General features: G+C 42.1%; 1 protein-coding gene across 1 annotated transcript in view; it reads right to left on the bottom strand.

Moving 5' to 3' along the window:
- LOC309708141 (voltage-dependent T-type calcium channel subunit alpha-1I-like) overlaps positions 1 to 4721 on the bottom strand; it is a 229018-nt gene extending 224297 nt beyond the window's left edge. Inside the window, exon 1 of the mRNA XM_082535920.1 lies at positions 4707 to 4721. The gene's annotated coding sequence lies outside the window, so the exon portion shown is untranslated. The remainder of the gene's footprint in view (positions 1 to 4706) is intronic.
- Between the last annotated feature and the right edge of the window lie 18027 nt (positions 4722 to 22748).

Genomic DNA, 22748 nt, shown 5'->3' with positions numbered 1-22748 from the left:
GTGATGAATTAAGTGTGTGAGAAATTTCTGTGCATTTTAACTCTAACTTGTGTGTCTGAGTGTTATGAGGGGCATGCCATTAGCTTTATTTTGTCATATCATCAAAACATCTGCATCCTGATTGCACCAGAGGGCGGCCTATGAAGAGCTAATTGGCTAGCGAGGTAAGTTGAACCTAAAGTTAGAGTTTTCTATGGCACAAAAGTGGCTCTCTTTTTACATGGCTAGATCCCCATGGTAACTTTTGCTTAGCACATCAACTGTTCTGGACTTCGAATGGATGGCCACATATTGTTTTCTTTACAAGAACCTGGAAGTGAGATATAGACCCAGGGAACACATATATGCAACCTGTAGAGTTAAGCACCGCTGAATTTAGACCTGCTGGAAAGTTACAGTCCGTAGCCAGCAACAGGTTTTTCCAACATTTCTTTAAACTGTCATAACTCTTGAACAGTTTGTGCAATCCTAAAAAATCCAACACTTGCTGAAAGTAGCAACTCTGCGCTTTTCAGTGATATTACATTCATTGGTAATCCCAAGCACATGGCAGCAGCCCCATGAAGGTTGAGAAACAGTGCATGAGTGAATGCAATGGAGTTATACAGAAAACTAACATTAAGACATTTCGCTGTTATTTTATTTTTGCTGTGTTTTTAGGTTTTTATGCTAAGATAACGTTTTTTTGTTTTTAAATTCACAAACAAACACTGCCCAGCTGTCTTCCAGCACCAGAAAAAGCAGGATTTTAACCTAGTAGAACATACAGGCAGTGTGGGTTTATTATCCACTCAGGAAAAACTTGTATAAAAGTGAGAACAAGTGTCAGCAGTACAGTGTGGGCCTTTGGCTACAGTTTGAGAGGACGTGCTTCTTGGAGCTCTACCAGGGGCCCAAAACGTCTGAAAAAGAGATGCCCCAAAACAAACTACAGAGCCAAAGGGTCACGTACTTATTGTTGTTCAGTGTTTTACAGTTCAAAGTTCAAATTGGCTATTCTAAATCTTTTATTCATGTATATTCTCAGTGCCTCATTCAGTAAAATCTGTAAAATTTAAATTTTGTTTTTTTGTGTTTTTCTGCCATTAATCCCTGATTACAGTCTTATAGAGCAAAACATGGACCAGATGTTGAAAGAAGTAGTAGTCTGGAAAAGGGGGACAAAAGCACATACAGACAGCTGATTTTATGACACTTTTACAGCTAAAACAACAAAATAATTCCAGGCGAGCTGCTTAACATTACAGGGGTTACAGGATACTACTTCAATCAATAAGTTCTGCTCTTTAAAAAGTGGATGTAAATAATGGCAGCGGAACCACATAAATGCTAAGCTGCTTTAATTTATCATTAAAAAAAGGACATGACATAGCTGCATGAAATCAATGTTTTAAACAACAATAAGAAAGATGACCCGTGTATCCCACATTAGTTCATCCCTGCTCTAGGCTTTAGAATCATATCACAGGGGTAACAGCATCATCATCACATGCTCACCTGCTCACATTAGACTATTACATTTAAACCTCTAGAATGTACTCACTGGCTTCCCAGATCCCATCCTGTGCAAAAGTGGCTTCACAGTCTTTACTTTATATTGTAAGCTGAGACCAGAAAGCGACCAGTAGTCCTGTTCTAGACAACAGGGGCCCGACAGTGTTTACACTATTATGACATTATGGTGTTTTATATTACATTAAAATAAAAATTAGTGCAAAAAGTTGTCATCGGGCGCTCAAGCTTCCCTCCACAGTGCAAAAACATGCATGGCGTTAGGCTAATTGGTGATTCTAAATATGGCCTTGGGTGTGAATGCAAGGGTGAATGATTGCCTGTCTCTGGGTGTTGGCTCTGAGACAGAATGACAGCCTGTTGACGGCGTACCCTGCCTCTAGCCCTGTGACAGGTGGGATAGACTCCAGCCGCCCTCTGACCCTGAACTGGATAAAAGATAAAATGGATGGATAAACAGTAAAAAAGACATCAAATATATTGTTTGTGGGACTTTTAGGCCTTTTCAGGTTTTGGGCTATGGCCAGAAGTGAGCATGCAACTGTGGCTTCTCATACAGGGAGTGCAGAATTATTAGGCAAGTTGTATTTTTGAGGAATAATTTTATTATTGAACAACAACCATGTTCTCAATGAACCCAAAAAACTCATTAATATCAAAGCTGAATGTTTTTGGAAGTAGTTTTTAGTTTGTTTTTAGTTTTAGCTATTTTAAGGGGATATCTGTGTGTGCAGGTGACTATTACTGTGCATCATTATTAGGCAACTTAACAAAAAACAAATATATACCCATTTCAATTATTTATTTTTACCAGTGAAACCAATATAACATCTCCACATTCACAAATATACATTTCTGACATTCAAAAACAAAACAAAAACAAATCAGCGACCAATATAGCCACCTTTCTTTGCAAGGACACTCAAAAGCCTGCCATCCATGGATTCTGTCAGTGTTTTGATCTGTTCACCATCAACATTGCGTGCAGCAGCAACCACAGCCTCCCAGACACTGTTCAGAGAGGTGCACTGTTTTCCCTCCTTGTAAATCTCACATTTGATGATGGACCACAGGTTCTCAATGGGGTTCAGATCAGGTGAACAAGGTGGCCATGTCATTAGTTTTACTTCTTTTATACCCTTTCTTGCCAGCCACGCTGCGGAGTACTTGGACGCGTGTGATGGAGCATTGTCCTGCATGAAAATCATGTTTTTCTTGAAGGATGCAGACTTCTTCCTGTACCACTGCTTGAAGAAGGTGTCTTCCAGAAACTGGCAGTAGGACTGGGAGTTGAGCTTGACTCCATCCTCAACCCGAAAAGGCCCCACAAGCTCATCTTTGATGATACCAGCCCAAACCAGTACTCCACCTCCACCTTGCAGCTGAGTCGGACTGGAGCTCTCTGCCCTTTACCAATCCAACCACGGGCCCATCCATCTGGCCCATCAAGACTCACTCTCATTTCATCAGTCCATAAAACCTTAGAAAAATCAGTCTCGAGATATTTCTTGGCCCAGTCTTGACGTTTCAGCTTGTGTGTCTTGTTCAGTGGTGGTCGTCTTTCAGCCTTTCTTACCTTGGCCATGTCTCTGAGTATTGCACACCTTGTGCTTTTGGGCACTCCAGTGATGTTGCAGCTCTGAAATATGGCCAAACTGGTGGCAAGTGGCATCTTGGCAGCTGCACGCATGACTTTTCTCAGTTCATGGGCAGTTATTTTGCACCTTGGTTTTTCCACACGCTTCTTGCGACCCTGTTGACTATTTTGAATGAAACGCTTGATTGTTCGATGATCACGCTTCAGAAGCTTTGCAATTTTGAGACTGCTGCATCCCTCTGCAAGATATCTCACTATTTTTGACTTTTCTGAGCCTCTCAAGTCCTTCTTTTGACCCATTTTGCCAAAGGAAAGGATGTTGCCTAATAATTATGCACACATGATATAGGGTGTTGATGTCATTAGACCACACCCCTTCTGATTACAGGGATGCACATCACCTAATATGCTTAATTGGTAGTAGGCTTTCGAGCCTATACAGCTTGGAGTAAGACAACATGCATGAAGAGGATGATGTGGACAAAATACTCATTTGCCTAATAATTCTGCACTCCCTGTATAGCAGTTTTTAACTCTACTTGAGCACTTAATACAACATGCTCCACTCATAAAAGCACATCTTGCCTATATCCAAGAGCTTTCTATAGGACATTGCATTAGGGGTTTCTTGGCATGCAAAGTTGAGAAGCCATGGACTGAACCAGCAGCGTTCTGATTAGCAGATAACCTACTTACCCACCTGAGCTACAGGCACCCCAGTAACGAGGAATATTATTGAGCATATATAGTGTCATAGATCCTGAATGCAAACCTATTACTGTTAAATAACCATCATGTTACTGTGAAGCATTTGCCTTGAGTTTTACTCACCAATAGTTAAAAACCCCATGCATGCAGCCGGCACTTTACAGCAGCATATTAACACTGACATTAACACTGACAAAACAAATTTCCCACGTGTGGGACTAATAAAGGTTATCTTATCTTATCTTATCTTACATAGTACAAAGATTTACTGGTTCAATTTACTTGGCTTTTATATTAGCTCCCAATTGTTTCCACCTGCTTAATCTTTTTAATATTAGCTATTTCCCACATGCTATCTTTTAGTTTAGGGGGGCACAATTTGCAGACATTATCAGAGATGGCACTTTCTTTTTTTTTTTTTTTTTTTTTTTGCCTGACCAACAAGGATACCCAATGGATTTACTTTGCCAAATGGATCATCGTGGCATTGCCGTATTGGTCCATTTGGTCGATCTTTGTTTTTATTATTTATTATATTTTATTTTCAGATGTTACAGACGGGACAGACATGAGTGAGGGATAGGAAAGGGAGAAAGAAAGAGGAAGGAAAGGAAAAACAGAAGGGGAGAGGGACAGTGAGAAAGGGGGGGAGAAAAAAAATAAAAATCTCCTGGATCACCTGTTGAGAGAAGAATAGAAAACAAGCAGAAAAAAAAAACAAAGCAACATACTAAACACAACACCATCGCATTAATCTAGCTAAGTGTAAACAGCAGTAAATACTAAATATTCAATGTTGTTGTGCAGCACGCAGGACAGATGTGCTTCGAAGTAGCAGCCAAGAAAGGTGTAATTTGGGTCTACGAGCAGTGAACACCCGTGTGCATACCTGTGTGGATCCGCGCGCTTGTATTCCAAAGGTTTCTTCATGTAATGATCTGCTAGGGAGTGTGTGGGGGGGCCACAGCCCCGTCCTCCGGGGTGTGAAGCGGGTATGGAGGAGATCAAAACTCCAGACATCCAGAGGCCCCCAGAACACAAGAGACCATGGAAGACCAACAGAGGGGCAGCCGCGCCACTGTTCCAGTAAGAGCTGAGGAGAGTCCCAGATGAGGGCTCACTCAGCAGCCGCGGAGCAGAAGCCAGGGGGAGTTGCAGTGACGCGCCCATGAGCTCCGCCGGCCCCCAGCTGTGCCTGAGTGACCGAGCCCCAGGCCGAGAGGCCGGGGGCACCCAACCTCCGAAGGGGCCCAAGCGAGCCCTAGGCTCCAGGCCCCGATAAGCGGCCGCCAAGGAGTGAGCCGGTGTGTACCTGGACGCCCACCCCCAGACACAAAGAACCACCAACGCACCGACACCTGAGGGAGTCCGCCACTGGCAGGGGAAGTTGTGGTGGGCGGAGATAGGCCTCCAAACCTTGGAGGGCCTGAGGTGTCCCCAGAGAGGTGGCGTCTGATACCCAACCTGACATATAGACACAGACATACAGGCACACACAGACACAAACATCCATTCCCACCCTCATGCTCTCATATGCACTTACTCCACACTCAACCAACGTGGAGACAGACATAAAGAGACGCTGTACACACGATCACACTCCCCAAGCGTACTCTACAAACCGGGTCTAGGTACCCTTGCCCCTGGAGGGGGGAACTGCACCCAGACCCAGGTGGTGTTACCCTTTTCCCTGCGGTGGGGAGAGGCAGACCACCCCGACTCCGTAGCAGCAGGGAGGCCCCACACCCCAGACCGCAGTCGGACGGCCAACTCCTCCTAGCCCTCCCGCTCCAGCAGGCCGCAGAGAACGGGGGTGGGAGAAGACTCCAAACCTCCCTCCACCCGCTCATTGTAGTGTTGATGCATATGTGTTCTAAGGTGCAATTAAAACCCAGGAGGGCATGGAGCTACCTGCCAAGGAGCAGCAGGTAAGCGCATAGTCCCTCCTGCTAGCCCTCAATGTCTAAGTGTATTTAAAATTGAGAGGTGGGCAACGACGCCAGGGGTGAGGTGTACACCCTGATGGTAATTTGGACTCCGTGATTGTGCCCACCCCCAAGATCCTATATGTATGTGTAATGAGAGTGTGAATAATGTGAATGTCTAAGTTGTGGGATAAAATTGAGGCAGAGGCAGCCAGAAGGGGACGGGGGGGGGGGGGGGGGGGGGGACGGGGTAGCCTCCTCTGCACCCTGGTGATATACCCCTACTCCAAGGCCCTGCATGTGTGGGTGGTTGTGGTGGAGCGGGAAGAGGGAGGCAGCTGGAGATGGGGAGGGAAGGAAGGGAGGGGCAGGTAACCCCTCCCTGGGGCCAGCTCCCCCGCTGACCCCAGTAGGCACTCCCATACTCCGCGACCCGCCAGGGAAGGGGGGCCCACCAGGCCCATCCAGACCGGGGCCCAGTGCAGCAGCGCCCCCCGGCCCCACAGAGCCCGGGACAGTCCACCCAACCCCACCACAGAGAAAACTGCACCCACCCCACCATCCACTCATCTTCCAGACTACATAAGACAGTAAACGCCCAGGCTGAGATCTTCCTCCACCTCTCCTGTATCTCCCCCTCCTGCAGAGAGAGTTCCTGAAGGGAGGAAAGCTCCTGCAAGATGTGACCATCTCCCCCACCAGTTGAAGAGCCCCCCAGGTGGCTCGACGCACCGGCGGCACCCTGCTCCAGGGCTGGGCCCCCATGCACCCACCCGCCCACAACCCCGGCAACACACCAACCAGGACCCAAGCCCCCAAGGCCCGGCCCGGGCCCCAGCCCAGAGACGGAGCACCCCCAGAACCCCACGCCCATCCCGGACCCACCCAGGGCCAGCCAGGCTACCAGGTCAGTAACCCACGTCCGTCAGCACAGACCCTCCCCTAGCCCCGCTGCACGCAGCCGCGAGGAAACAGTCACCGGAGAGCCAACAGAGCCCCCAACCGGACATGACCGCTACCCCGGGTTGAGCCCCCCAAGGAAGATGCCTCCGGTGAACCCCCCGACGCCCTAAGCCTGTCCCTACCCCCACACCAATCACAACAGTGAAGGCGGGACCAAACTATGACCCCCCACCCCCACTAGGTGATGGAGCTGATAAAAGGAGCCCAGAGCAATTGATCTGATGTGGTGGCAGAGGCTGTGTCAAGACTAATGTAATCTAATAGATAATTTCTATATTGGTTAGAATTAAGATTATTTTTATTTTTCCAGTTCATGAGGACTGTTTTCTTGGCTATGCATAGGGCAGTGAAAATCATATGGGCTATATTCTTTTCTGAAGTGACATTATCTAAGCTGCCCAGTAGACACACTAAGGGGGAAGTTGGAATGTTACATTTCAGACACTTTGATAAGTCTTCACATATCTCGTGCCAAAACTTTTGCACTGGTGGACAGAACCAAAGAGCGTGGATGTAATTGTCTGGTGTATTGCCTTGACAGTCTGAGCAGTTGTTGGAAGATGTAAAGCCCATCTTGAACATCCGATGACCTGTATAGTGCACTCTATGAAGTATTTTGTATTGTATTAATTGCAGACTGGGTTTTTTAATTAATTTAAAGGTTTTTAAGCAAATCTGAGACCAGAAGTTTTGGTCTAAGCTGACTGATAAATCTGCTTCCCACTTTGCAATAGGAAGGGATATTGATTCATCTAATTTAGAAAGTGTTCTGTATATTTTAGATAATAATTTGGGGGATTTAAGAGTAAGAAAATGTGCTGCACTTAGTGGTGTTTGTAATTCAACTTGACTGAGGTTAAATTTCTTTTTTACTATGGATTTAATTTGTTGATATTCTAAAAATCTTGTCTTGTTGATCCCATATTGTGCAACTAGTCTGTCAAATGGAATAAATTCTGTTCCCTCTAATATATGTTCTAAGTATTTAATTCCTTTACAACTCCATTCTGGGAAATTAATCATATTATTGTTTTGTAATATGTCAGGGTTATTCCAGATAGGTGTACGTTTGCATGGGATTAATGAAGACTCCGTTATTTTTAGAAACTCCCACCATGCTGTCAGAGAAAAGCTGATGTTGATACTTTTAAAGCATTCATGTCTTTTGATGTTTGAGCTAATAAATGGTAGGTCTGAAATCTCTAGATCCTTGCATAGTGCCTGTTCAACATCTAGCCAGGGCTCAACTAAGAAGGTATGTTTTAACCATTCTGAGATGAACTGAAACCTGTTGGCTAAGAAGTATTGGTGAAAATTAGGCAGATCTAATCCTCCTCTATCCTTGGTTCTTTGTAGCGTTTTTAAGCTGATACGCGGGGGTTCATCTTTCCAAAGGAATTTGGAAATATATGAATCCAGAGATCTGAACCAATCTTGTGATGATTTGTTAGGGATCATCGAAAATAAGTAATTTATTTTTGGCAAGATCATCATTTTTATAGTGGCGACCCTATAGATGGCACTTTCTTAAAGGGAGCTGGCATTTTCATAAGCTGAAGAAACACCCCGATGCACCATGCATGACAGCTAACAGAATTAGGCTTTAATTGATATGAGAGTTCTCCTATAAACCTGGTAGAGACAATGAAGAAGGCCAATGAGGGTTGAGGGGGGAATTAATTTGTAGAGCAGATGTTATTTACTGCCACCGTAGACAGAGGAGGGGAGCGTGAGAGGACCAGGAAGGTAGTGAGAAAGAATATTCATAATTTCAAATTTACATTTCTCCGCAGAGCCGATAAGGAAGCGTAAACAAAATCTGCGGTTGAGATCAGCCTCGAGGGACAGAGCAAAGACAGATTCTTTATGTGGGGGCTCAAAGTTTAGCAGTCTCACGAAAACAGTATTACAATAGGAATACTGAATCGAGCATGACTCAGGCTGCTAAGACGTTATAGCACATGTATTTATTTGCCATAGGTAATTATGCAAGGGAAAACATTTTTCAGCCAACAGACGTATTGCATAATTAGCTGACTGACATTATGTAACAGTTCTCAGAATCCAATAAATCATTAGTTTATCAATAAATTGATAATTTTTTCTCTCCAGTGAAATAGCTGAAAAAGATTGCACCAGTTTGGAGCAAGCATTCAGACATAAGTACAATTGCTTTGTATTAGACAAACTACAAAACCGCTGTTTTTATGCCCGCAAAATGTTAGTTGGAAGCTGTTTACTGCCAATGTTAAATGTCAGTAATAAACATTTGTAAACAGATTTGTATTCTTTGTCATTTGATTTACCGCAGTGGAAACATTTCTGCTTCAGCAGCTTTACATTTGCAGACTGTTGCACACATTGCAAAGCTACGTGAGAATATTCAAGTGTGTTTACTGTGGTAATGGCGCTTGAGTTCTGCTGTTCCTCACAGCTGACGCGAAGTGGTTTGACGGGGTTTCTTGGTGAGACAGAAACAAGAGAAGAAATCAATGTTGTGTCTTTCAAAAGTGTTACTCATTCTTTGTGAATCATGCAGCGAGACATCCTCACTCGCTTCTTTTGTTTTCCTCGGTCTTTCTCTTTTTGCAGACTTTCTTTCTGCAAGTCGTAGTTCCTCTTTACTCTCTGCGTCTTTCTCTCTTTCACATGCACAAAGCTGTGTTCAGGAGAGATACACCTTTACATCTTGACAGCAGGCTTGAGGGTGCAGATGGAATTACACAATCTCACACATGCACACACTCACACGGACACACACACAGCAATCCAATTTGCCACAGTACACTGCTGAGAAACAAAGTCTGTCTTGCTGTAACTCTGCTAGTCGCCCTTTACCCCCTGTCTTGTGTTGACACACACGCACACACACACACACATGCACAGGCACACACACACACAATCTCACAAGTTCTCAACTATAATGCCGCAAACACAGAAAAGCATGTGTGGCTGGGATCCTTCACACCCATCTGGTGCCCATACTGATGCTGACCTAAAGCCAGGTATACACTCTGCAGTTCCAGGCCTGCTGTCACAGACCAAATGTCTTTGGTCATATTTCCAAAATGACAGCCCTGCTCCGCAAAGTAACAAAGGTTCAGGGTTTGTTGTCACAACAGTTTTGTGACCAAAGATAGCCTGGAACAATATTCTGATAGTGTCAAAAATTTAGTATGACCCTCTCACAGTGTGACTGCCCCTATGACCTGCGGCTACTAATCAACCGTTTTGCCCACAGCAAGATATATTTGAGTTGAAGGAGCAGAAGCTTTATTTTTTATGATCTATCCTTCAGCTGTTGTAACCACGTATGACTGAAGTAACGAGAGGAAAACAGTAGTGTCTCTCAGCCAGTCTCTCATTATACATTATTATCATAAAGTGTGAATGCATCAAATATGATGCACAGCCAAGTTTATTAGATCCATGCTGTACATTGTGGTGTGTAATTAACTAAGCTCGCTGTGGTTTCACAGTCTGTAAGCGCCATAATGAAACAAACGAGTAACTGGTGACCCTAGCAACCCATATTTAATATAGATTTGTTTAAGTCTGTCCTTTTAACTAAACGTTCAGACATCAAATATCCAAAGAAACACATTCAGCATAGTATCTACTGTAGTGCAACCTTATATCAGACTAAACAAACATCTGTGTAGGTTCTCAGTCATTCAGGTCATGGTAGTCTTGAAAAGTAACTTGAAAAAGAAGACGACTGGACTTCTTTAAGTCTGTGAAGACATTTCACCTCTCATCCAAGAGGTTTCTTCGGTTCAAATAGTGGAGAGCCACGATATTTGAGCCCTACTGGAGGTTTTACAATGACCTGCCATTTATCACATGAGCCACACTGTGGGGAAAAAAAGGTGTGAGTTATTACCATCGCTGGGGGTTAAGGGGGACAACACTACAAAAAACCTTGCCTCACCTTTTCATTTGACCTGCAGAGGTCACCTGAAGCACTGTGGTTGAAGAGCCAGGGAAGAGTTCTCAAAACTGAATTCTAGGTGACTGATAGCTGATGTTGTGAGTAGGGCTGGGCTATATCATACTGTTCACTGTAATACTTTACATACATTATAATGGTATAATGTTAGGCAACGATAGGAAAATGAAATATCGCGATAGAATATGGGTAAAACGCGCATGTGCAGTGCCTTTGTTTTCATAAGCACATGGCGGAAAAGCATGGTGGCACGGTGGAAAATGAGGAGGGCGAAAGTGGATTGTTGAATGAAACGGATGAACCAGAATTGGTTTGTAAAAATGCTGCAACTTCAGTGGTGTGGAACAAACCAGTTCCACACCACTGAAGTTGCAGCATTTTTCGTCCGTCAGATACACAACAAAGCACTTTTTTAGGTAGAGCATGCTAGCGGGCCGTCGTTATTACCGGGTTTTTTGGAAAATCAATCCTTTGATTTTTCTGAAAATCGACAGTGCCCCTTATAATCCCGTGTATCTTATGTATGAATTCTGGTTGTGTTTACTGACCTCGAAACGATTTCATGTACTACACGGCACTCGAAAATCTGTCAAATGTTTCAGTACGACTTTGACAAGCTACGAAGCCGCACCGCTTGATGGATTGTCGGAGCATTACGGCTATCGTAGGCAGGAGCCTGGCGGAGTGATACGTCCTGTGCTTCAACATAATATTACCGTATTGTGTGTGCATAACCTCTTTTTAAGTTTTGTGGATATTATACATGGTTATGCTGAGGATATGCCGGCCAGTTTCCACTGGAAATGCCTTTTGGTTAAACTGTCAGCGAGGAATTTGCATTTGCACTGTTACATTTTTATATAACTTTAATGCACATAAAAAACAGCTGCTTGTTTAAGTGAAAATACATTGATGGGTTTTTTTTTGCACTAATAAAGTTGTGGAGTTGTAAAGTATTTTGTCTAGTGTCAATTATATGGTCAGTTATATCGTTATCGCAAATATTCAAATGTATATCGTGATAAAAATTTTTGGTCATATGGCCCTGCTCTAGTTGTGAGTCACCGTTCTCAAACAGTGATGGCCATTCACAGTGCACATAGATGGTCTCCCTCACTCCTCTTTCAAACCATCCGTGTTCTCAGTCCAACGTGTGAACATTGGCATCTTTGAAAGAGTGACCTTTATGTTTTAGACGTCAAAGCATAAGCATGACATCAAATGCTGTCATGAGCCAAGTGTTATCTGTTAAAGGTCTAATTCCAAGCAAAGGATCACCCTCTGTATCCAAAAATAACATACTGTAGTGTGGCCATAACCCTTTTTTTTAATTTAAATACAAGTCTTTGTTCCTCCAAACCATGTGAACCGTCACTACTCTTATTAACAACATTATGACAAACTGTGCTAATAACAAAAAACTGTGCTTTTTCCCCTGGAGCCATAAAACACATCCCTCCTTAATAAAAATGAATGAAACATTTAATTACACATTATTGCATCAAATCTTTTCTTCTTCTTCTTCTTCTTCTTCTTCTTCTGTAGACTCCACCAACAGTCTTGCTGTCGTTGTGGCTTAATTAAGAAACTCATTCAGCTCCAGCAGGAACCCCTTACTCAGTTACCCAGACATTTTACAACACAGTGGTGCACTCTAACAGCCTGTAGAAGGAAAAAACAGCATTGCTATAAATCTCAGAATAAAGTTTGAGAGTAAAACATAAATATTTAGATAAAGAGCAGCCAGGAGGGGAACAGATAAGACTGAGATAGTAATAAGAAGACAGAAGTGATCAGAAGGAGATAGAGTGGTGGGACAGTACTAGGACAAGGACAAGGTGTCTTGTCAAATCAGGGAGACATGAAAAACACTGCAGGACATCTACTCAGGGGAGTCTAGTGTGTGTGCGTGTGTGTGTAGGGGGGCAAACAGTCGGACTGGTACAATAAAAGAGAAATGCTGAGAACAGGGTGACCGCTTGAGAGCCTCCTGAATTATTTAGCTTCTTGTTCAACTTTTCAGCAGTACTATTTTAGCCTGTACGTGTCCCATTTTGGCCGGGACAGGAGCTTGGACTTGTGTATGCTGTAGATCTCTGTGTTTGTGTGAATGGGTGACCAGAGCAGCTCTACTGCAACAAAGGGCAAAAAACGGCTTCGTCCTCAACTAACCTTTTTCTAATTGTAATAGTTGTAATAACAGAGCACTGACAGGTCGAAAAGAAAAAATGGTCACCTGGACTTAGTGAGTGTATTAAAACTGAAGGAAAAAAAGAGCAATTGATGTGGAACAGGGCAAGAGACTGTGAAAGACTGAATTCAATCAGAGAGAGTCAGAGGCATGAAGAGAAAGTCTAAGACATTTTGGGCAGACGCAATGTTTTATTCCTTAGTTCTGCTTTTAAAGCGTTAGGCCAAGTGGTAGCCTTGGAGCGATTGTGGAAGTGCCAAAAACCGGAGCTCCTCAAATCGCCACTCGAGGATGACTCCAAAAGTGAATCATTCCAAAAAATTCTTCCATCTTAAAATTCCAGAAGAAAAGGACACATGTTTTTTCCTTCTTTATATAACTTTCTCATTTAAATTGTAATAAGGTTTAAAGTTTGAGAAGTGGGTGCCAACACTGTTGCTATAGCTATATATAATACTAACCAGTGACCGGGACCCTGTATTTGTATTTGTAATGTTGATGCTTTTTGAAGCATTTTTGTAAGCAACAACCGGACCAGTAATATGGGCTGCCCAATGGTTACGCACATTGACTGTCAATGATGTCTGCGATGCAGTTTTGGTGAGTGAAATTCAAATAAATTATCTGTATGTTACTAAGTAGGCCATTCCTGCACCTTCAATTAACGAGTATTATATTTGATTGGCAGTTTAATGCAATGCTGTCAAACCATTTAGCTTTTATGAGCTGCACTCGAGGCCCTTTTAGCTGATGCCACAGAGACAGTTTAGTAACCACATGATCCCACCTGCATCCATATTTTTCAGTCTTGACCTTATGATGCATTCATGGTTCAGATGTTTCATTGGCAGTATTTCCCCACCACAAAAGTGCAGTCAACATAGTCAGAGAAGCCTTTTTAAGTGAAGGTCATTTCAAACACCCATTTGGCCCATCATTTTTCTGCTAGCTAAGGGGACAGCTGCTGTATTTTTGAGGGAAGAAAAACATTTTAATCTTGTGAAATTTTACTCTCAAAGATGGAGAACAATTTAAGAAAGAAAGAACGACAGAAGAAAAGTTGGTATTATTCTCTTGGGTAAAGGCTGCTCAGCAAGTGTCATCAGATAAACAACACATGCAGAGCTTGTGTCTAATATTCTTATTTATTTGCAGGGAGTTTTTCCTTCCCACTGTTGTCAAGTGGGTCATCTAATTCTTAGGGATTTCTTGTATTATTGCAGGATCTTTAACTTACAATATAAAACACATATAGTAAAATTGAATTGAATTAAATTAAATTAGGGAGTGATTTTTAGTTATATATCGGATCTGTACGTGACCTATTACTTGAGTTATCCTCGTTCTAAAACGTTTCTGAAAGCAAATTAAACCATAACAATCCATGTGTTTTGGTAACGTTTATTCTAGGCAGTAAGTGGCGTAAAGGAATTTATTATTTGCGGACTGAAAGATAAAAAAATGAAGTATATCTAGGTAAATTAAAAAAAACGTCTTTAAAGTCCAGTGTTTTGTTATTGTACTGGTGATATCCATGAAGCCCTAATCTCTGAATACTTTTCAACATCTGGAAAAGGCCGATGCTCAGTCTGCTATAAAACCAGTGTCAGTGCCCATACCGAGCCACCATCAGTCTGGTGCATCCTTGCAGAAAACTACCTGCCTCATATATGATGCATTTCAATAACAAGAAAACTCCCAGAGAAGCACTTCGGTTTCTCAGAAAACATTATGAGTGTAATACTCATCAGGTAAGGTCATCAAAAGTCATCAAAATCAATAGTTTTTTGTTGATCTTCTTCTACTTTCTTTTTTAAAATCCTGTATTCACTATTTAAGGATCAAGAGAGCAAATCAAAATGGGAATTTAGGGGGTTTAGCTAAGAGCAGCAGAAAAGTCATTATAATCTGTAAGCTTCCTTCTCTAGACATGAACATGTCATGTGCCTTCATTGCCTTCCAACAATGGATCAAGTATGCATCCATACTTTTCTTTTTTTCCATAAAAAACAATTCTTAGGTTGTTGAGAAACTTGCCAGCCAACTTAAAATATGGAAATATTATTTGTATTTAATCATAGATGAACCAGGACCCAAGTTTTTAGCTTATTTGTTCCCCCTGTTGCAATCAGAAATAATGCTGATGTCCAGCTATTTGCATTAATCATTTAATATGGCTACATGCTGTGTATCACTGGACCTTGCTTTGTCCTTATCCAAAAATAAAAACAGTTGTATGACAGCTCAATAAAAGCAAACCATGAAGTCTGAATAAGATGGGCTATAACAATGATAAAACTGCTCATTCTTTTCAGTTTTGGTCAACACTCCTGCAATATTTTCAGAACTGTAAGAAACCAATACAGGCTCAGAAAGGCATACAAAGCCCACACAGAGATGTCTTGGCTAAGGAGGCTGAAATGTACAACAAATACCTAATACCTCAGTCACAAAGGCTGCTGGTACAAATTTGTGTTCCCCGACTGGATGCTTGAGTGGTTGCTATAGACCTTTATCCCTAGTGAACTGCCCCCATTGCCGGTTTACATCGCACTTTTCACAGTTTCACAACTGTGTAGCAAAGAGTTGGCAGACATGTCCGCATCTTCCATGTATACTTTGGGCAGTTTCAAGGAGATGCTAAGCGGAGCTCCGTATACTAGCAAAACCATGCTGGCTCACAACTGCTTGCCAAATGGTTAGGGAATACACATTTGTCTAACAACCAGTGATTACCTGAGGGCCACTTTAGCAATGGGGCTTAGCAATCAATTTCACAGTGACTGACAGCAACCACTTGCAACCAGTATGGGAATGCTAATTTTCCCCTAGCAACCAGATGGTTGCCAACTAGGCCTCTGCGACCAGAACTCATGTGTGCCATGTCTGTGCAACTTTTCTCTAATCATCTTGGTTTATCTTGGTTTCATATTTTTTTATTTTGTTCTTTGATTTATGTGGCTTTTGGGATATGGTGTCGAAATACAGTGGAGGTGAATGGTGTGTAATTTGTGATACAGAAATTACAGCAGAAATTACACAGCTGCCATGAGAAATCCAAACAAAGGCAGCTATTGCCATAAACATTTACTCCACAAAATCAGCCATTACATGTTATTTTCAGTATAAACTAGTTCTACTGGAAAGATTTGCAGAGTATCCAGAGCAACAGCACCGCTGTCTCTGAAAAAGGCACATTGCTGTTTTACATTTTTCAGTGTATGAGGGTTGAAGTTTGAATGTGAAAATATTGCACTGAGTAACATACATCACTACCTGACATATTTTTCAGAAACAAGAGGGAAACATCCTGGATCATTCAATACCCAGTGATGACATGTGACATTTTGGATAGATTATGTGTTGCAAGTGTTTTCTTGGTATTATTGGCGAAAAGATGATGACACACTTACCACTAACTGTGACATTAAGCATCCTGTCTGTATGAATCCAAACATACATGCTTGAACTCCTGAATGTATTACCATTGTTTTTGTCTGTGATATCCAGAAGTGTGTTGAATCTATATATGTGTCTGTATGTGTTAGAATGTGTGCGATTACACCTGTAAATAGCTAAAATGAGGCTTTACACTGGGTGTATAAAGTATTATCAGTCCAGTTTTCAGCGAGTCCCCCCATTAGTCTAGATATGAGGGTGTGACAGTACCAGATCGCTAGGATCTATGGGTGGTAAAAATAGACTGCGAAGCAGCTGTAGCAATTTGTAGGCTGGTACCAACACAATCTGTCTGTAGTCACACTATCTGTCTACAGTATGAGGGACACAGGAAGCACAGCATCCATAAATCATCCTTTAACTTCCCGGGTTAAAGAATCGATGGATACACCAAAGCTTTTATGTCGAGTTAAATTTATACAAACTAGTTCTTGTCAGCAATATGTCATTGTCTTATACTGGGAGAACTGGGAGTGAGCAGTGTGTTATCAGTCCAATTTGTAGAGCTTGTTCTAAGTCAGTCTGCTGCTTCTAACACTTTATTTTGAAAAGGTGACTCCACCATTACCAGAACTCTGTGTGAGTGTATAAAAAAACATGTAAACACTTCCAAAACTGGTAAAGAGATTGATTGATCAAAAGAGCTTGAAAAAAAAATACTGCTTGTTGTTACCACAAATTACTTGATTTTGTCCTTTTTGTTCTTTCTGCACATGTGAAAAATTCACCATCTTGGTGTTTTTCCAGTGACTTGGTGTTAATGTCGGTCCAAAGGACCAGTCACACTTACAAAGGGAAATGAATCCCACATGAGGCACTGAGGTTTGTGCCTGATGTGAAATCAAAAGTCTTTCTTTCCCATGCATTCACACCTATCACACGGCATCACACCATGACCACTGACCTGGAACAACATAAACTGTTCCTTTCTGTGTCTCTAACCAACAACATGGACTATGCCACTGATACCTATGTTAACAGGACTGACAGACGGATTTAGTCAGCATACAAATACATCAAGTTAATCTTCATTTAGCTGCATCTTTTCATCTTTCACGCATTTAATATAGTTGTCCGGCAGGCATTTCCTATCCTGCACAGACCGCACGGTTCTATACTGAGGAAGTTTTGGGAGCAATTGGATCACATTCAGTCTGGTATGAGAAACAGTCGTGCTTTGCCATTTACTGTTACATACAGATGTTATACTGTACAAAGACGAGTTTGTTTTCTCCATAATGATTCCAGTCAATTACCTCAGAAGTATTTTGCACATCTGTGAAGCTCAGGCAGAGCACAGCATTGACCAAAACTGTGTGCCAATAAAGTAAAACTTTGTAGGTGTATCAATATTTTTCTCATTTTCAGACCTTGAAACCTTGGCAGTGGATCTAATTACCACACACAGCAGTGAAAATCAAAAACACGGACCTAATGACTCCGTTTTTTTCTAGGGGAAAAGTCATTAAAGGAAAACAGTGGACAAATCCTTTGGGGACTGACAAATGTCAGAGCATCTTTGCTCTGCGTGTGAATGTTTTTATAATATTTAATGACAAACAATTTAGTAATTATTTGAACATTTGAGACTTGACCAGAGTGGCACACCAACCCACTAACAGGCAACTATTCGCATCCCCAGAGCCAATAACTTAAAAGAAAAACGAATCTGAAAACTCTCGCCAGTGACAGAAACAAACTAATTACTGGTTTCCTAATTTGAATAAATTATCTGTTTTTCAGTTGTCGCACTCATCAAGCGCGCTATCATCTGCTATAACAAATGGCAGCTCATTACACCAGTGAGTCACCATCCCCACCAGCGCTCCTAATGGTTTGGAATCAGTCCCACAATAGTGACATCAACAGTTTTTGATTTCAAATCTGTCAAAGTGAGCAAAAAAGGAGGATGCTGTCTCAGGACTAATCAACAACATCTTGATCGCTGACACAATGACATACAACGCACACAATAACACGCTTGATGAAGAGAGATCAGAGGGCAGACAGGAGGCGTGGACGATCGGGGATTGCGCGATCGCGAGACGTGGCGGCGAGGTAACGACAAAGAGAGCGGGAGAAGCTTTAGACTGAGACGGATGAAGTAAAAAGACAATTGGATGTGAGATCTGTGCGAAAGAGAGAGAGAAAGAAGCGGAAAGAAAAGGAAGGGCGAAGAGAGGCCGGGGTGTTGGATGATGGATTGGAAGAGAAAGGAGGCTGCGCGGGGATGATTTGACAGATAGCTCGTGAGTAACGGCGGGCCAGGGGCAAAATAGCTCATTGCTAGAATTACACAGGAGGGGGGCCCTGCCTATGTGATTGTGTTTGAGTGAGTATGTGTTACACAGCAGCATAAATACACAGTAGCGCTCTGTGTGCGTGTACTGTAGGTTTTTCTGTGCATACAGGGATCCATATGGAAGATATATGTCAGTGCAAGGAAGGATGTATGAGGCATCAGTGGGAAAAGAAAAGATGGCAAATACACTGATGGGGGGTGGGGGGTGGATGGGGATCAAAGGGCTGCGACAAAAGAGATGTGAAGAAGAAAAAGAGGACAAGGGAGAGGATAAAACAACTGCAAGGAGATAAAGAGGTGTGGTAAGGTGACAGATTATGAAGACACCACACACACACACACACACACACACACACACACACACACACACACACACACACACACACACACACACACACACTGCTAACTCGTGCTGAGAGACAGATAATGAAGTATTGATATGACAGGCCTGTAGGTGAGATTCTCTGCACCTTTTCATCAGAGATTAATCCCTTAGCATGCTTAGGGTCATCATATCTCACCATGAGAAAACTAGGTATATGAACCCATACGCTCAAATAGAAAAAGTTATCTAGGAGGAAGACAGTGATGGTGAGAGAGATACTTTCTCAAGTATTATGGTTTTTTTTCTCTTTTTTTCTTCCAGTCATTCTTGAGCCATCACAAAGTCACAGTCACACAAAGAAGAGATCCCAAACAACACCAGCTCCAGTATTTCCTGCTGGTAGAGACAAAAAAGACCCCCACAGTTCAAACCTGCACCAATTCTTTTGTTCCAAATCAGCACAGTGCCAGCGGGTGAATTTTACCCTCAGAAAATTCAGAATTGCCATTATTGTTGCCCAAATGTGATTGCGTCTTTATATTGTTCATCACCTTTATTCTCACATATTGATGAAAGGCTCATTAGAGAGGAGAAATGGCAGGAGTAAAAATAAAAGTCTGCCAGGGCAGTTAGGCAGTTACTCCTTTGGAAGCAAGAGAACTGGGAAATAGTACAGAAAGGAGGCCAGCTGCCAGACAGAAGTCAGACAGGTGAGGGAGGAAAGGAACGGGGCAAGAAAGAAACCACACAGGTCAGACAGAATGAAGCTAGGCGGTGTGAGGATAAAGTCAGTTGGCCAAGCAGGAAACTTGGAGCTTTCATTACAGAAAAGAAAATGGCAGAGTGAATCAGCAGCATCTTTAACATTCCCATCCTCTCTCTCACTTCCAGACCTGAATGGGCAGGGTTTGAGTGGCTGCTGTGCAAGCTCTTGCTCGCCCATGCATTTGTGTTAGTCAGCTTAGAGGGAATGTGTACAGCTCTGTAATAACAATGTTTAATATGTGAAAAAAAGAAAAGAAAATGATATGAGGATTAGAATTTGTGCTCTGTACACAATTAAATAGGCTGCACAGAGCTTAGGCACAAAGTAAAGAGATCAGTGCAGATCAATGCACATTCAATGGGAACAGAGGATTTGTGTTTCATTGCCTCAAATGTATAATAGATATGCATAGATGAAATGTATAGTAAAACCACACACACACACAGAGCCAACATACACAGAAATGTATGTCAATAGAAACCCACACAGACACGCGCGGTGCTATTATCGGCTTTATTCTTTTATATTAGGCTTAGTCAAGACTTTTAGCCCCAACAGCCCACATATAGGCAACATGCATGAACACATGCACTGATACCAAGAGCATTCAAATTGTGTAACATGCTGGTTTTATGTAAGTGTGTAGCACACCCACTCCTTGGGAGCTGACAGTTCGCAGAGCACTGAGGTGGAGAGGAAGGAGAGAGCGGCAGAGAAAGACAGAGGCGGAGTGAAAGTAAGCCAGAGGGAGACGATGACACGGAGAGGTACAAACAAAACAAGGAAGTGTGGCGAGCTGAAGTAAATAAATAAATCAAGGTAAATAATAAAGGTAGATAAAAATGTACATTTTGTTTCAGTCTTACTTAATATACAGCAATGTGTGCACAATAACTTGCTGACATTCAGTTGTGTTTAAAAAGGAAACATTATTATATTATAGTTTATGATTGCGTTCTCACACAATTTCAAATTTCTGTGCTCTTAAATTTGAACTTTCCCCTGATAAATGTTGAGATAATCTGAGTAGTAAGAAAAATATAAATAGTAATGCAAAAACTTCACCGCTGTGGGATCAATAAAGTCTTATCTTATCTTATCTTATCTTATCTTATCTTATCTTATCTTAATAAGTGAAAAAAAAAACTACTACCTCACAATAAAAGGGTTCAGTTTATTTGGACTTTCTGTCTCTCCTGTCAAGTGAAAAGTGTTGATTTCTGTTTGTTGTTGGCAGACCTTAAACTACATTTAGGTGTGCAATGAAATATGTTCATCTGGTAGTCCTGAGAGTAATCCCCTTCTCCCACTGCAGCACAGGAAAACTAAATAAATGTGCTAAGCTCTTGAGTGATCTGTCTAACACCAACAGGCATATTCAAATGCTCTCCTTCAGTTTGATGGAGCAGAAAATGCAAGGCAATTGCATCACCCCTTTGCCACCAAGCAGGGTGTTGCATTTCCCTCCATCTGCTCTAAGTGAAATATGTGATGTTCCACCATCTATCACCACAGATTCTCATTTAGCCTGGATGCTGCTGCTCAAGCTGTGAAACAATGCGCCTGGAAAAGACGTCAAACGCAACACAGCGTGTAAATAAATACAAAGCATGCTCAGTGTCCCTACGTTTGTTACGTTACACTAGCTCACACCTCTTCTAGACACATATTTTACTAGAAAAGTAAGAGTCTGGAATGTAATACACCAATACACCAGCATGAAGAACACAAAAATAATTGCTGACAATGCATCAGCTACGACTTACAAAACTTTCGCCAGCTTTGACTCTATAATAATGCAACTTCATGAATCTTCCTACTGATTTGGAGAAAGTTCAACATCTCTGACGAGCTCGGTGGAAAAGCACATACAGATCATTTGATTGTTATTGAGTTTAAAAACTTAAAATTTGGCAAAATGACAGATTTGCTGAGTGAAAACACATCCTGCAGGTGGGAAAAGCTGTAACATTATTACATGAAATCATGGCTAGTTAGCCTTTGAATAACACTGGCTCAGACTGAGTGCACACAAGCAAAGGCAACAAGTCTGCATATATAAATTAGATGACAATTATTTTAAAACCTTTGCCAAACTGTCTGACAGGTTGCCTCCCAACAGGCAATCTGAGCATCTTGCAATTGAAAGCCATTGCCCAGGGCTTCAAGGTATTGTCACGACAACTACTTGCAATCTGTTGCACAATGCAAAAAATTGCAATCGCTGTGCTTGAAATCCAAGCACAGTGTCCATTAAGTGTGTTGGTGAGATATCATATATTGGCATATGACCAGCACTAATGGCATTGCCACAGAGCGACACAGGCACAGGCAACCGAACACAAAAAACAGGGAGGAATCTGTGATGTGTGTTTCTGGCCACCTCGTCATTAAAGAATGCGACACATTCACCTGCTCCCTTTCAAGCACTCCGCTCCCCTTATTCCAGCATTTCCCCGTTTCTCCGTCTGCTTTCCATTTCCTTTTTTTCCTTCACCTTTGTTGTTCTCTGAAGCTGGAGTACAATGGCTCCTCAATCTGCTTTCAATTTGGTTTTCCTGCCTTTCATTTCCATCACGGTCTTTCCCGTTTTTACTCCCCCCCCCCCCTTTTTTTATTCAGTGTATTTATCTCCTAACAGCTTTTGCCTATTTTAATTTGCTTTCAACGACACCTTTCCCCTGGATTTCACATTTGCATGTCTCTCCCTTCTGAACGCTGTCCATTTTTTTTAGCACACCAGGCCGTGATGAACTCCCCTTCAACATTCTGATTTCTAGCACTTTGTTGTAGCATTTCAAAACCGAGGGTGAAGACCCCGTTCTGTGCGTGGTCGCAACAGGTGTTACAAAATGATTAGAGGATTTAAAAAACAAAAGAAAGAAGCATGTTCTCTCTACAAAATATCTCTTTGTTTTTTCCCCCTCCCTTGTTACACTCATCCTCAAGGCCAATGCCTGGTGGGGGCTGCTTAATAGCTTAAATAGATAACTATAGTTAATTATAACTAAACCAGGTTCCTAGTTACAATGACTAAAAATATTAATTAAA

This window comes from Aulonocara stuartgranti, assembly GCF_965226115.1.
Source record: "Aulonocara stuartgranti genome assembly, chromosome: 6".
NCBI lineage: Eukaryota > Metazoa > Chordata > Actinopteri > Cichliformes > Cichlidae > Aulonocara > Aulonocara stuartgranti.
The sequence above is the reverse complement of the archived record's forward strand: the minus strand, read 5'-3'. Positions and strand labels throughout refer to the sequence as shown.